General features: G+C 43.9%; 1 long non-coding RNA gene across 1 annotated transcript; it reads left to right on the forward strand.

Annotated features, from left to right (window-relative positions):
- The first annotated feature begins 333 nt into the window (after nt 1-333).
- LOC131277042 (uncharacterized) lies at nt 334-3,978 on the forward strand. Its single transcript, XR_009184235.2, has 3 exons — nt 334-486; nt 3,692-3,756; nt 3,901-3,978. It is a non-coding gene; the product is annotated as an uncharacterized lncRNA (long non-coding RNA).
- The last annotated feature ends 9,108 nt before the right edge of the window (nt 3,979-13,086 follow it).

Here is a 13,086-nt window from a genome sequence, read left to right on the forward strand (position 1 = left end):
CGAGATGGGCGGCGGCCGGGGCTTGCCCCGCAGCGTGGCGGCAGTGATCTCCTCCTTGTGCTCCAGGCCGCCCGCGTCCACCTTTTCCGCCGAGGCCAGATCGGTCCCACCCCGCCAGGGGCCCCGCCCGAGTCCGCCTCCTGGCTGCCCGGAGCCCGCGTTCCGCAGTTGCCGGGAAACCGCAGCCTCGCGTCACAAAGCTGGGCGGGGGGCGCAGGGCTGGGGTGCAGGGCCAGGGGCGCAGGGCGGAGGGCGCTGCCGGGATGGGAATGGGACCGTGCCCTCCCGTCCCCTTGCGTGAACCTGGAGCGCCCACTTGGGATGCGAGGAGCCATCTGCTGGACTGGCGGCCTGCGCCGGCTTGCCCTTGCCCTTGCCCTTGCGCTCCCGGAAGGTTCCAAGCGGGCTGTCCAGGAGAAGTGCAGGCCACCCCAGCGCGGCATCTGAAACCCTCCAGGAGCTGCGGAACAGTAGTGGAAGGCACAGGTGGAATTCATTGCCTTCTTATATTAACTCTGTATCCACAGCAGCATCGTGTCAACGTACAACGAGTTAGTTTTCAGCGCCTTGGTCAGCACGAGGGGCCACCGCTCACGGTACTGGCAGGTGCGAGCGTGCAGCGGCACGAATCCAATCCAGCCAAGTGGTATCTGGCAAAACTGAGCTGTTCTGCAGCGCTCTGCTGTTTCTTGAGTCAGATGCTGGTTCAAGAGGCGCGTTCCTTTTGTCGAAAATTCACTTAATTCTAAAGCCTCGAATGTGTGTGTGTATCAGTAAAAAGGAAAAGGGGAACTAAACAGACCTTGGGAATACTTTAACCAGGGCAGCTCTAGGAAGGCTGGCTTGAAACATAAATGATAATGAGGAGCCAGACTTGTGAAATCTGGGGAACAGTCGGTCATTCCAGGCAGAGGGAAGAGCATCTGTGGTGACCCTGAGGCCGAGCCCATTGATGTGCAGGTGGCAGAACGGGAGGACAAGGGCTGTGCAACTTTCAGAAGGGGAAGGCAGCAGGGAGTGCAGGTGGACAGGCAGGCAGGGGAGGGGTTGCTCTCAGGCCCGGACCAACGAGCCCCCTCTCGTTGCTTCTTGCCTGCAGGTCGTTGACTCAGGCAGAGGTTTTTCAGTACCATGTCCTTGATGCTAATTAACAAAAACAATAACCACACGTTTACAGTGGCACCCCTACAAGTAGAGCACCCTAGAAGTATGACACCCCTAGAAGTACAGCACACCTAGCAGTAGGGAACACTAGAATTATGGCACCCCTAGAAGTATGACCCAGCAAGCCAGTCTGTGCTCATCCTACACCTCCTTACACATGGACACAACCATTCTAAGGCCCACAGGATGGAGGAATAGAGTATGGATTGGAGTGGACTTAACGATATTCTATTCATGAACTATTGTGATTAGTAATAGAAGAAAATGTGGCATTGGTGTGGAGAAAGTGGCCATGGTGGCTTGGAGTTGTCCTGGGTGTTGCTGCAGGGACAGTACTGGATATTGTATGTCCTCCCATGGCCCACTGGGTGGACTGTAGGAGAGTGTGGGCTATGGTGTGGACCATTGGCCGTGAGGTGCAGTGGTGCTCAGAGATGTATTCACCAAATGCAATGAATGTCTCATGATGATGGAGGAGGTTGTTGTTATGGGGAGAGGAGTGGGGTGAGCGGGGTGGGGGGTATAGGGTGGGGCAGGGAGGGGCAAGAGAGCTCACAGAAGGCAGAAGTGACACTGGGCTTGGACTCGGTAGTGAATAGGGACTGTGGATAGGTTTCTGAGGCATAGCATGGTCCAGAATGGGGCTCAGGCCCAAAGCCATGAACTGCTCTAAGAACTGTAAGTGAGACCACTTCACAGGTTTCCAAGAGTTGTGAGAATCCTTTTGGCCTGGCCCCCAGGTGAGCGGCAATTCACTTGGGTATATGAACGTATCCGAATCAATTGCTGCTCTCTCCTGGTCAATCTTTCATTTGCTTTTATTTGTCCCATTCCTTCTCTGCAAAGAAGCATAAAATTTAAAAGTGAACTTGGAGCTCTAGAACTCATAGAGTTTCAATAACCTATGCTAAAATTTTAAAAACCTTAAAAATTAAAGGTAAACAGATCTAAAAAGTTACAGCATGACGGGGTCATGCGATGGTTAATCACCGTCCAGTTGGTGCTGAGTCATTGGATGATGCAAGCCCTGGCCTGCCAGTGTGAGGGCATTCTGTAGGTGGCTTTAGACCATTAGGCAGTTGGTTGCAGCTATGGCTGATTATATCCACAAACAAGGGCGACTGCCTTCAGCAAGGAGGGGAGTCCCATTACCCCAGCAGCTGGAGGTCTTAAAGCAACACCGAGGCTCTCAGCAGTCGCGCACACATAAGAATGGAAGCTCCTTGAGGGCAAAGTCACAGCTATCTTACTCAGGTACTCCCAGAGCCCAGAACAATGCCTAGCGCATAATAAGAGCTCAATAAATATTTGTTGGTTAAATAAGAGGGATATTTAAAGAAGTATCAAATATGATTCCTGTCCTCAAAGACACAATCAATACTAGAAGTACACAACAAACCAGAGCAGCGTGTGTGAAGAAAATCAGCATTCCAGCCCTCAGAGGAGGTCAGGGTTTTAGGTTGTGGGGGAAGAAGAGACCTGAGTGGGGTGCTGCTGAGTGGACAGAATTTAGTCACGGGGAGATGCTGTCTGGAGGGAGAGGGGGCACCTGGGCAAAGGAGCAAGGTGAGAGAGAATGGAGTGGGTTAGGTGGGAGGGAAGAGACCACCAGCTTGGAGCCAGGCAACAAGGTGCAGCCTCAGGGGGTCCCAAAAGTCAGAGCAGAGGAGGTTCTACTGTATTGTGTGAGCAGGAAAGAAAAAAGGTTTCTGATCACAGGCTGGCATGCTGAGGATTTTCAGAAGATTAATCTGGGATGTGCAAGATGAACTGGACAAGAGTAAGCCAGAGAGGAAACCAGGGAGCAGACTAGCACCAATACCTTAGAGAACTTGGGAAACTCATCTACATTCTAGTCACTCATCATCATAATGCCTTATTAAGTAACTTACAAAGGAAACAATAAGGTCTTAGGTATTAGGGAGTGATGAAGATTATGGTTTTAGTGAGTCATCTTGTCTATTCTTACACTTACATCAGGAGGAAATTAAAACAGATATTCCAATAATTTAATAAGATTCTCAGTCCACTGGGCTAGCAGACTACTTAGGACCCTGGAAAAAGCAAGTATGAATTAGGGATTACTTTGGGGGGTGGAGGGAATGGACCCATACCTGGACAACTTGATAACCAAGTAAATGTAGTTGCCGTTGTTTAATAGCCTCTTTTCCTAGTAAATTTTTGCTGTTAAAACAAACTCTTTTGGGGCCATTGATGCATAGTGCTACTCTGAAAAAAAAAATCAAAGAGAAATGAACTTAGTTTTTATAACCATCCAAAATATTATTTTTCTGGCCAAAGTTTACTCAAGATTTGGCTTTTCCTAATGGCCAGTACTCTCACATGAATCATGAATGTGTTACTCTTTAGTCTACTGAAAAAGTACTTGGCTTAATTAATGATCCTGTTTATAAAATATTACAAGGAATTTCCAAAAAACATATCCTGAAATGTACTTTTAATTTCTGGAATCATCTATTTTTCTCACCTTTTTAAGAAAATGATCCTTTTCTATTCACCTCAACAGGCCTTGTAACATAAAAACAACAGCAGTTTCTTTACCTTTGGGCCCATCTTCATCAACTGTAAAAGGTAATATAAATCCTTCTTTATCTAATTTAATTTCAATATCTGGTGAGATAAGAAAAAAGGTCTTCATGTGATACCCTCACAAACGTTATCTTCCTTTACTTCTTTGTTCTATTTTGATTTATTCCAAACTGTATTTATCAATAGGACAGAAGGCTGCAAAGAAATGACCACAACCAAATGAGGGTGAGGATGTTCACTCACTCAGCTTCAAGAACAAGCCTGTCAGCCTGAAATTAGGGAGGCTTCCTGGGCTAAAGCAAGGAGTAGGTCCTCAAATTAACAGGGGAGCAGTAGGAACCACATACTTCCTCCTTCTCCTTACAAATGGCAGCACACTTTCAGTTCAGACAGTGAAGAAAATGTCCTAAGTTCAGCAAAATTAGACAACTAAGCAGCTCAACACATCCATCTCTTCCAGTGCCTCCTGACAGCTAATGCAGCCCATATCTGTGGCACCCCACAACTGCAACATCTGGCCAAGGGGCATGGCTAGAATTCCCTTCCCAGCCCTCTGGTGTATGCCATTCCTTCTGTAGAAAGGGCCATGAGACAGGTGAGGTGGAACATGTGACCATTTGAAACCTATTAGAGATGGTTCTCTTTGAGATGACTTTTTTTAAAAAATTTATTTAATTCCCCTCCCCTCCCCCGGTTGTCTGTTCTCTGTGTCCATTTGCTGCATCTTGTTTCTTTGTCCGCTTCTGTTGTCGTCAGCGGCACGGGAAGTGTGGGCGGTGCCATTCCTCGGCAGGCTGCTCCCTCCTTCGCGCTGGGTGGCTCTCCTTATGGGCGCACTCCTTGCGCGTGGGGCTCCCCCACGCGGGGGACACCCTTGCGTGGCACGGCACTCCTTGCGTGCATCAGCACTGCGCATGGGCCAGCTCCACACGGGTCAAGGAGGCCCGGGGCTTGAACTGCGGACCTCCCATGTGGTAGACGGATGCCCTAACCACTGGGCCAAAGTCCGTTTCCCAAGATGAATTTTTAATTGATGAAAGGAAGGACTTGGACTCAAAGTCAGCATAGTCCAGCAGCTATTTCTGGGAGGATTTGTGTGCTTTTATCTGTGCTAATGTGGTAGCCACCAGCTATGGGAGGCTTTGGAACACTTGAAATATGATATATGATTAGGGAAATGAATTATAAACTTTACTTACATTTAATTTAAGTTTAAGTAGCCATCTGCACTAGTGGCTACTATACTGGACAGTGCAGGCCTAGACTATAAGAGCGGCTAAACAGACATGAGCACTTACTGTGTTATTCCCTCATGTATTCCTTCTTACCATAGGTGTTTGAGGTCAAATTTTACAGATGAGGAAGCAAACCGAAAAAAGTTAAAAAGGGTAAATACTCTGTGCAAAGGCATTCTGCTAATCTGTGGCAAGCTGGATTCAAATATAGTCTATATACTATATTCTACCATCTACACTCTAGAGCCATATGCAGGGCAGGGAAGATTCCATTTTGCATTCTGTGGCTACTAAGCTCCACCTGTCTCCCAAAGAGATAACAACCCACAAGGTTCTGTAAATAAATCCCCTGGTACTTACCTATTGTATACCAATAGGGTATTAACATTTTGGAAGCAAAGTAGGATCTTGCACCTAAAAGGTCGATCAATTCAATTACCTCAGATTTATGAGAGTGAAAATCCACAGGGGTCTCCAGGGAATGGTATGGAGTAAAAAAAGGTTTCATTTGATATTTAGGAAGGAGTTTGGGATTCTAAAAATCATATATTCAAGCATGAGAGAGAAAAATAAGGTACAAAACCAGAGAATAAAGTGAAGGTAGTGAGTTACCTATGTATAAACGTTTGATACAAAATTCCTTTAACAAATGGTATTTTTCTAGGACTTAGGACTGATATCTTTCTTAACACAGCAATGAAAAATATTCTTGTTATGGTTAAAGTCTAATAGCTCAAAATATCTTTAAAATGTGTTTTGAAAGTAGTCACTGTAAAAAAGAACAATAGACATCATGACAATGCTGTCAAATTCAAGAAACATCTCTGAAACTCTCAGAATTGCTTTAAGGACCTGAAGGACACTCAGTTAAAATTTTTAATCCAAGAAGAAATGATAAAACTGACATCTCAATTCAATAAATAAAGGATTGCAATGAAACAACTAGTGCTGGAAAATTGCCTATCTGTCTAGTAAAGAAGAGTTAAACTCCTACCAAACATCAGACTATGGGTATATATCCTTTTACTGAGTTTTGCTTTATTCCATTTTGCAGATATTGTGGGGTTTTTTTTCTAAATAAACTGAGGGTTTGTGGCAATCCTGTGTCAAGCAAGTCTATCAGTTCCAGTTTTCCAACAATGTGTACTCACTTCATCTGTGTCACATTTTAATTGAGGTATATACATTTAAAAATAAAAATAATGCTTTTGCATACTTAGAAGACTGTAGCATACATGCACTGGGAAACCAAAACATGCATGTAACTCACTTTATTATGGTGGTCTGGAACTGAACCTGCCAAATCTCTGAGGTATACCTATATAATAAATCCCAGGTGGATTAAAGATCCCATGGGGAAAAATTAGTAAAATACTTGCACTAACATATATTTTGTGAAATAATCTTATGCATGATGGGAACATCAGGAACCATTAAAAGACAGGTAGATTTGGTCACACAAAACTTAAAAACACAACACAATAGAAAGATGAGTTAGGGAGCAGGAAGGCAATTCCTAGGAAATACAAATGGCCAATAAGCATATGACAAAATGTTCAACTTCATTATTGCTCACTCAAATGCAATTTAAATACATGACAAGTCACCCTTTTCCACTGAACTGAGTGGCAAAAGCTAACAGAACAAAAATACTGTGCAGTGGCAGTGGGGGTGACACAGCCACCTTCACTCTCTGCTGGGGAGGTGTGACATCTACCATTCAGAGTCACTATTGACAATACACCAGTGGTCCCACTCTTAACATTCTAGTCTGCAGCTTAAAGGAACATGGGCCCCAGTAGAATGACATGCAAGAGTGTTTACTCTAGCACTGCGGATAGATGCCAAAGGTGGAAAGAACCTGAAAGATCATAAGCTGGGGAACTAGTAAGTCCCATAAAATACTGCACCACTTTGAGAAAGAACGTATTTGATCCACACACATTGGCCTTGAGGAAGGTCTATGTATACTGGACATAATGGTAAATTGTATGATATACTGGACATAAAGAGAAAAGAAAATTGGTTTATATATTTGTGTACATTTGGCGTAGAAAGCACAGTTACAAATTTGTTATTGCAGGGAAGGGAGGTGGTTGGGGTTAACTAATTTTAGTGTTTATCTTTATAAGCCTTGGCATTGTTAAATTTTTTTAAAAGAAAAGAGTAATGAATTTCCTTATATTTACTTTATGCCAAGAATATGATCCTGAGTCAAGTCTGAAGGACAAAGCAGAAGGTGATGAAGTCTGGTGAGACTATTTCCAATCACACAAAAAAAGGTGTGCTGTGAAATTTATGAGAGTGAATCTTTATAGCACAGATACCACCTAAACTAAAGTCTACCAGAGAAGAGTGAAATTTCTGACTTGGTTTAAAAATGCACTCAGAAATAATTATTATTTGTAGAGTTCAGAGATTCAGACTTCTTTTTCTTTTTTTTTTTAAAGATTTATTTTTATTCATTTAATTCCCCTCCCCTCCCCCGGTTGTCTGTTTTCTGTGTCTTTTTGCTGCGTCTTGTTTCTCTGTCCGCTTCTGGTGTCATCAGCGGCATGGGAAGTGTGGGCGGCGCCATTTCTTGGCAGGCTGCTCCCTCCTCAGCGCTGGGCGGCTCTCCTTATGGGTGCACTCCTTGCACGTGGGGCTCCCCTACGCGGGGGACACCCCTGTGTGGCACGGCACTCCTTGCGCGCATCAGCACTGCATGTGGGCCAGCTAAACACGGGTTAAGGAGGCCCCGGGTTTGAACCACGGACCTCCCATGTGGTAGATGGATGCCCCAACCACTGGGCCAAAGTCTGTTTCCCCAGACTTCTTAATCAAATGGCTATTGTGCATGCTAAACCCTTTAAAACCCTTGAAGTGAATCAAGGAATACTAAGACTCATACACTGTCAACACTTGAAACCGTCTAGAAATCTCATACAGCAGGAACTGGTCCTATAGGACAAGACAGAAATGGGGTCAATTTATCAAAGAGAAGGCCAGCTGTTCCACCTAGCTCCAAGTAAATGAAAGTTTTCCCTTTTAATAAAGTTATGGAGACAGGTCAAAAGAGAAGGGCCTTAGTTTTCAGAAGGGGCACAAGAAAACTGTTCTCCCTCAGTGAAATAATGCCATACACTTTTTGTTTTTACCTTATAGAAAGGATATTCTAGGACTGAGGATAAGTACAATTGTGTCAGTTGTGCTAGCCTCAGTCTGTCCAGACATGATTCTTCACCTGAAATGAAAAGCATCCCAATCAGTTATGCTTCAATTTTCCTACATGTAATGAAAAAAATCATGAACATCCAGCACGAATTAATTCATTCCAGAAGTGTGATGGATTTTTAAGTAACACTAGAAAATGAACTTGTTAGAATTATGCCCTCATGCTTGCTTAACCAGTGACATCTTATTTTGACTTCTACAAACCCAAGCTCCTAACATCTGCCCCTTGTTGGGATTCAGGCAGTTACAGCAGCAGACCTCTGCTAATGGGAGCATCTCAATGATCCCCCACAGGAGCATGAATGGCCTGTTCAGGTGCTGATGTCTTCCACCTATAGGAAGCATATCCACCAGCCCATCAAGCCACTGAACCACCACCATGGCAGCGCCAATCACATGAGGGCTGACTTCTACAGGAAGAAGGACATCCCCAGCATCAGGGCTCCCGGCTTTGGGTACTTTTCTCCAGCCTGAGGGTCACCCCAGGCCCCAAAGGCCCAGGGGCTCCTTTCATGGGGGAGGAGGGATACCTGGGGCCTTACATCCTCATTGTGCTGACATCTAGAAACCACAGAGATTCCCCCATCTGGCCTTATGGTGGGGACAATGAAAGACAAGCAGCTTCCCTAAGGGGCCTTGGTCAAGAGCCTGGCAGACATCTTTAGGATTTAGGCACATCCAGCAGGTGGATTTTTACATTAGACTATTTCAGATTAAGTGATGCTGGTGACTCATTCACTGCAGGCACCTTCAAACCTTACAAATATCCCCCCACCTTAAGTGACTGGGATTTTTGTTCATGGGTTCTCTGCATTTGTATTTGGGGAGGGGTGTGTAGTTATTTTCCTAATAGTCTCAGAAGCCACTACTGCCTGATATTATCTCTAGTGTACATAAAATAATGATTGCATTTTACTTTCTTTAAGAGGAAATATCAGGAAAGTTACATGTTAGCACAGTTGAACTCTAGACATACTGCAATGCACTTTCTCCCCAGTGATCTGAACTGCAAATAATGGAATTTTGTTAACTCAAGGACAAAAATCCCTAGGAAGGATGGATGGCCCTGGAGGCCAGCATTTTCTGTTGTCACCCTGTAAGTGAGAAGCAGCTGAGGTCATGAGGAATGCATGGGACTTGGCATTCACCAGGGTTGGGTAAAATTCTGGCTCCTCCATTTTCTAGCTCTGAGGACTAGTGTAAGTCATGTCCTGTTTGAGCCTACATTCCCCCATCTTTACAGTGGGGGATGCTAACCTCGTCTGCCTGAGTCTGGCAGGTCGACTGTAACACATACCATAGGCAGCAGGAATTCAGTATCTCAGGGTTTGGAGGCTAGACATCAAATCAAGGGATTAGCAGCCACACAGTCCTGCAGGGGGGCATCCTGCTGGTGGCTAAGCCTCTGCTCATCACATGGTCATCTGAATCCTGTGGTCTCCACTTCTGCACAGGGGTACATCTGCCTAGATCCTCTCCCTGTGAGGTCTCCAGTCCTGTAGGATGAAGGCCGTCCTGTCTCAATTTGGTTTCATCTTAAAAGGATCTTTGAGATTCTTCCAAATAGCTCCCACCCACAGCACCAGGGACCAGGATTTGAATGTGTCTTGGGGAATATGAGTCAGTCCCCATCACTAAGTCTGTGAGGGGCTTGGTGAGCTCTCAGAGTTGGTCATAAAACAGGTGGCCCTGTGGTATACCCCCTGCTCATCAATCGTGGTGATGATCCTCAACTTTGGGTGGTTTTTATTTTTTATTTATTTTTTTTTTAATTTTTAATTATTTATTTATTATTTTTTTAATTACATTTAAAAAAATGAGGTCCCATTCGACCCCACCGCCCCTACCCCCCACTCCCCCCACTCCCCCCACAGCAACACTCTCTCCCATCATCATGACACATCCATTGCACCTGGTAAGTTCATCTTGAGCATCACTGCACCCCATAGTCAATGGTCCACATCATAGCCCAGACTCTCTCACGTTCCATCCAGTGGGCCCTGGGGGGATCTACAGTGTCCCGTAATTGTCCGTGAAGCACTATCCAGGACAACTCCATGTCCTGAAAACACCTCCACATCTCATCTCTTCCTCCCATTCCCCAAACCCAGCAGCCCCCATGGCTACCGTTCCCACACCCATTCCACATTTTCTCTGTGGACATTGGATTGGTTGTGTCCATTGCACACCTATGTCAAGTGAGGGCTTAGATTCCACATGGGTACTGGATGCACTCCTCCCCCTTCTAGCTGTAGACACTCTAGGCTCCATGTTGTGGTGGTTGACCTTCTTCAACTCCATGTTAGCTGAGTGGAGTAAGTCCAATAAATCAAAGTGTAGGAGCTGAAGTCTGTTGAGGCTCTGGGCCTGGGTGTCATATTATCAGTCCAGAGATTCGAATCCCCTACATATATCTTAAACCCAGCACCAACTACAATTCCAATAAAGTAGCATGCAAGTCTTGTGAAAAGAGATCCCCTCTGAGTCCAATTCCATCACGCAGAAACACCAGCTCCAAAGAAGGGCCATCTGTCATGGCAGTGAACCCCTTCTGCCATGACCATAGAACCCGTGGGTCTCTTTATCCCTCAAAAGAACCAATACCTGGGGTTGTATCTACCTTATCTGTCTCTTAGACTCTGTTCAGTTGTACATAGGGGTATTCCTTCTGACAACCTCCAGACTCTTTTTTAGAGACTCACAGCCTTATAATCTCATTTCTCCTTTCCATTTCCCCCTTACATTAGGTCAAACAGCTTCCCGAAGTCATGTCATTATATGTAGACAGGTATATTCTGCTGTTCCGCATTGAATCTTTAATTCAAGGTCATTTTCTAGTTGCTTCTTCAGCTGGTATGTGGTAGTGATCCCTCGGTGCCAGGGAGGCTCATCCCCGGGTGTCGTGTCAACTTTGGGTGGTTTTTAAAGCAGTCTCTTTTAACCTCACTTGGAAATGTTTACTTTGGATAAAATTTGAAAAATTGTTCGAGTGTTAAGATACCATCTATATTTTTAATGAAGTGATCCCTTGGAAGAGATAATCCCTCATCTTTTGTGATTAAATTCTCCAGTTTAGTGGTTGATGGATAGGTGATTTAGTTGATTTCAACCCCGATTCCTCAATCATTGGTTTTATTGTTTTGAAGACCAGGTCATTCTCAAAGGACCCATGACATTGAATGACTGGTAATTTCAAGGTTGAGTGACTTCTAAATATGTCTTTATTAATTTGAAGCCAGCTTTTTTCACAGTATGTGCCTTTAAATTTTTTCAAACAATTAACAATATTTTATTCAGAATGCCTTTGGGTTCATTATATCATATTGGTTATACCATAAAAGAAAATATATAAAGTTTGGGTTATAGGCATTTTTATAAATAATTCTTTCTTCAGTCCGGATTACCAAGAAAAACAATGCATCTGTAGGAGATGCCTTCATCTGAAAGTGACAGCAATAAATTAATTTCATACTTAAGTTATTTTCATTTAGTTTAAATTAGGTCTTTAACCTTTTAGTGCTTACTTTTAATAAGCAGGGTTTGAGATGGGCAAGATTTCAAAAGCTCTCATGTTTGTTAGACAGCTAGGGAAATTAAATGTATTTCTGTAGATGAGACGTTTTCAACTTAAATGTGTTAAGTATGCCCATTAAAGCCATATCAAGCAGAAACATATTCTTAGATTAAAATAATTTGTTTCACTTAATCAGATTTCCACCAGTAGTCAAAAATGATTTTTCTATTGTTAGACATATCTAGAGCAAGGGGAAGTGGAGTGGTTGCTACCTTTAAGAATTGCACATTGAGTTTGGAAAAAGAATAATATAGAGGATTCAAGATAAAGCCTAGTCATTTCTAAACAGATGCTTTGAAATACAGGAATTTTAAAGGATGTGGACTTAAAGTGTTTGTGTGTTTTCTAAAGATTTTATTATTTATTTATTCATTTATTTATTTAATTTATTGATATATTTCTCACCTGCTCATTGTTTATACTCACTGCCTGCTCTCTATATCTAGTTCTTTTTTTTTTTTTTTTAGGAGGCATTTGGAATAGAACCCAGGATCTCTCATATGGGTGGGAGGTGTTCAGCCACTTGAGCTACATCTGCTCCCTGCTTGTAGCATCTTTTGTAGTGTTTCCTCATTGTGTTGTCTCATTGTGTCATTTTGTTGTGTCAGCTTGCTGCACCAACCCTTTGCATCACATCTCTGTCTTGTTAGTTTTCTTTAAGAAACACTGGGAACTGAAGCCAGGATTTCCCAAGTGGTGCCCAACTGCTTGAGCCACATCTGCTTCCCCTAAAGTGCTTTTCATGAAAGAATACTTCCTACAAGCCTTAAGGGTTTAGGAGAACTTTGAGTATGTGCATTTTTACTCACCTATAGATGTCACTGTTCATTGGCTTGACAGAAGTGAACTCCAAGGTTTCTGATTTGCATTTTTAGCTCACAGAGTTGTTTTCAGTTGCCTGAAGCTTTGGGTAGGTTTTACTCTGTCTTAGAATTCAGGGAAGAGGCAATTTTCCATTCCATTCTTGCCTCAGCCATTGGCCAACTGTGAAAATTTGGAGAAGTCCCTTATCCTCTCTGCAACTCAGTTTTGTTTTTGTAAAATACAGGGGCTGGTTTAGTGCCTGGATTCTCAGCCACAGGGTCTTAAGATTGACCTTGAATCAGAGTCTCCTGGACAACTGTTAAATAAAACAGCCTGCCCCATCCCTGGAGTTTCTGATTCAGCAGGTCTGGATCTGGGTCTGAGAATTTGCATTTCTAACAAATTCCCAGGTGATGCTGTGACTGCTGGTAGGTGGGTTGGGGGAACCCCTCTCAGCCAGGCCCTTGTATGCACAGAGTTTCATCAGGTAGACTCTGATCATAATGCTGATTGCTTTTAAGGCCTATTGCTTAGAAAGACTGC

Source organism: Dasypus novemcinctus, chromosome 31 (genome assembly GCF_030445035.2).
Source record: "Dasypus novemcinctus isolate mDasNov1 chromosome 31, mDasNov1.1.hap2, whole genome shotgun sequence".
Taxonomy (NCBI): domain Eukaryota; kingdom Metazoa; phylum Chordata; class Mammalia; order Cingulata; family Dasypodidae; genus Dasypus; species Dasypus novemcinctus.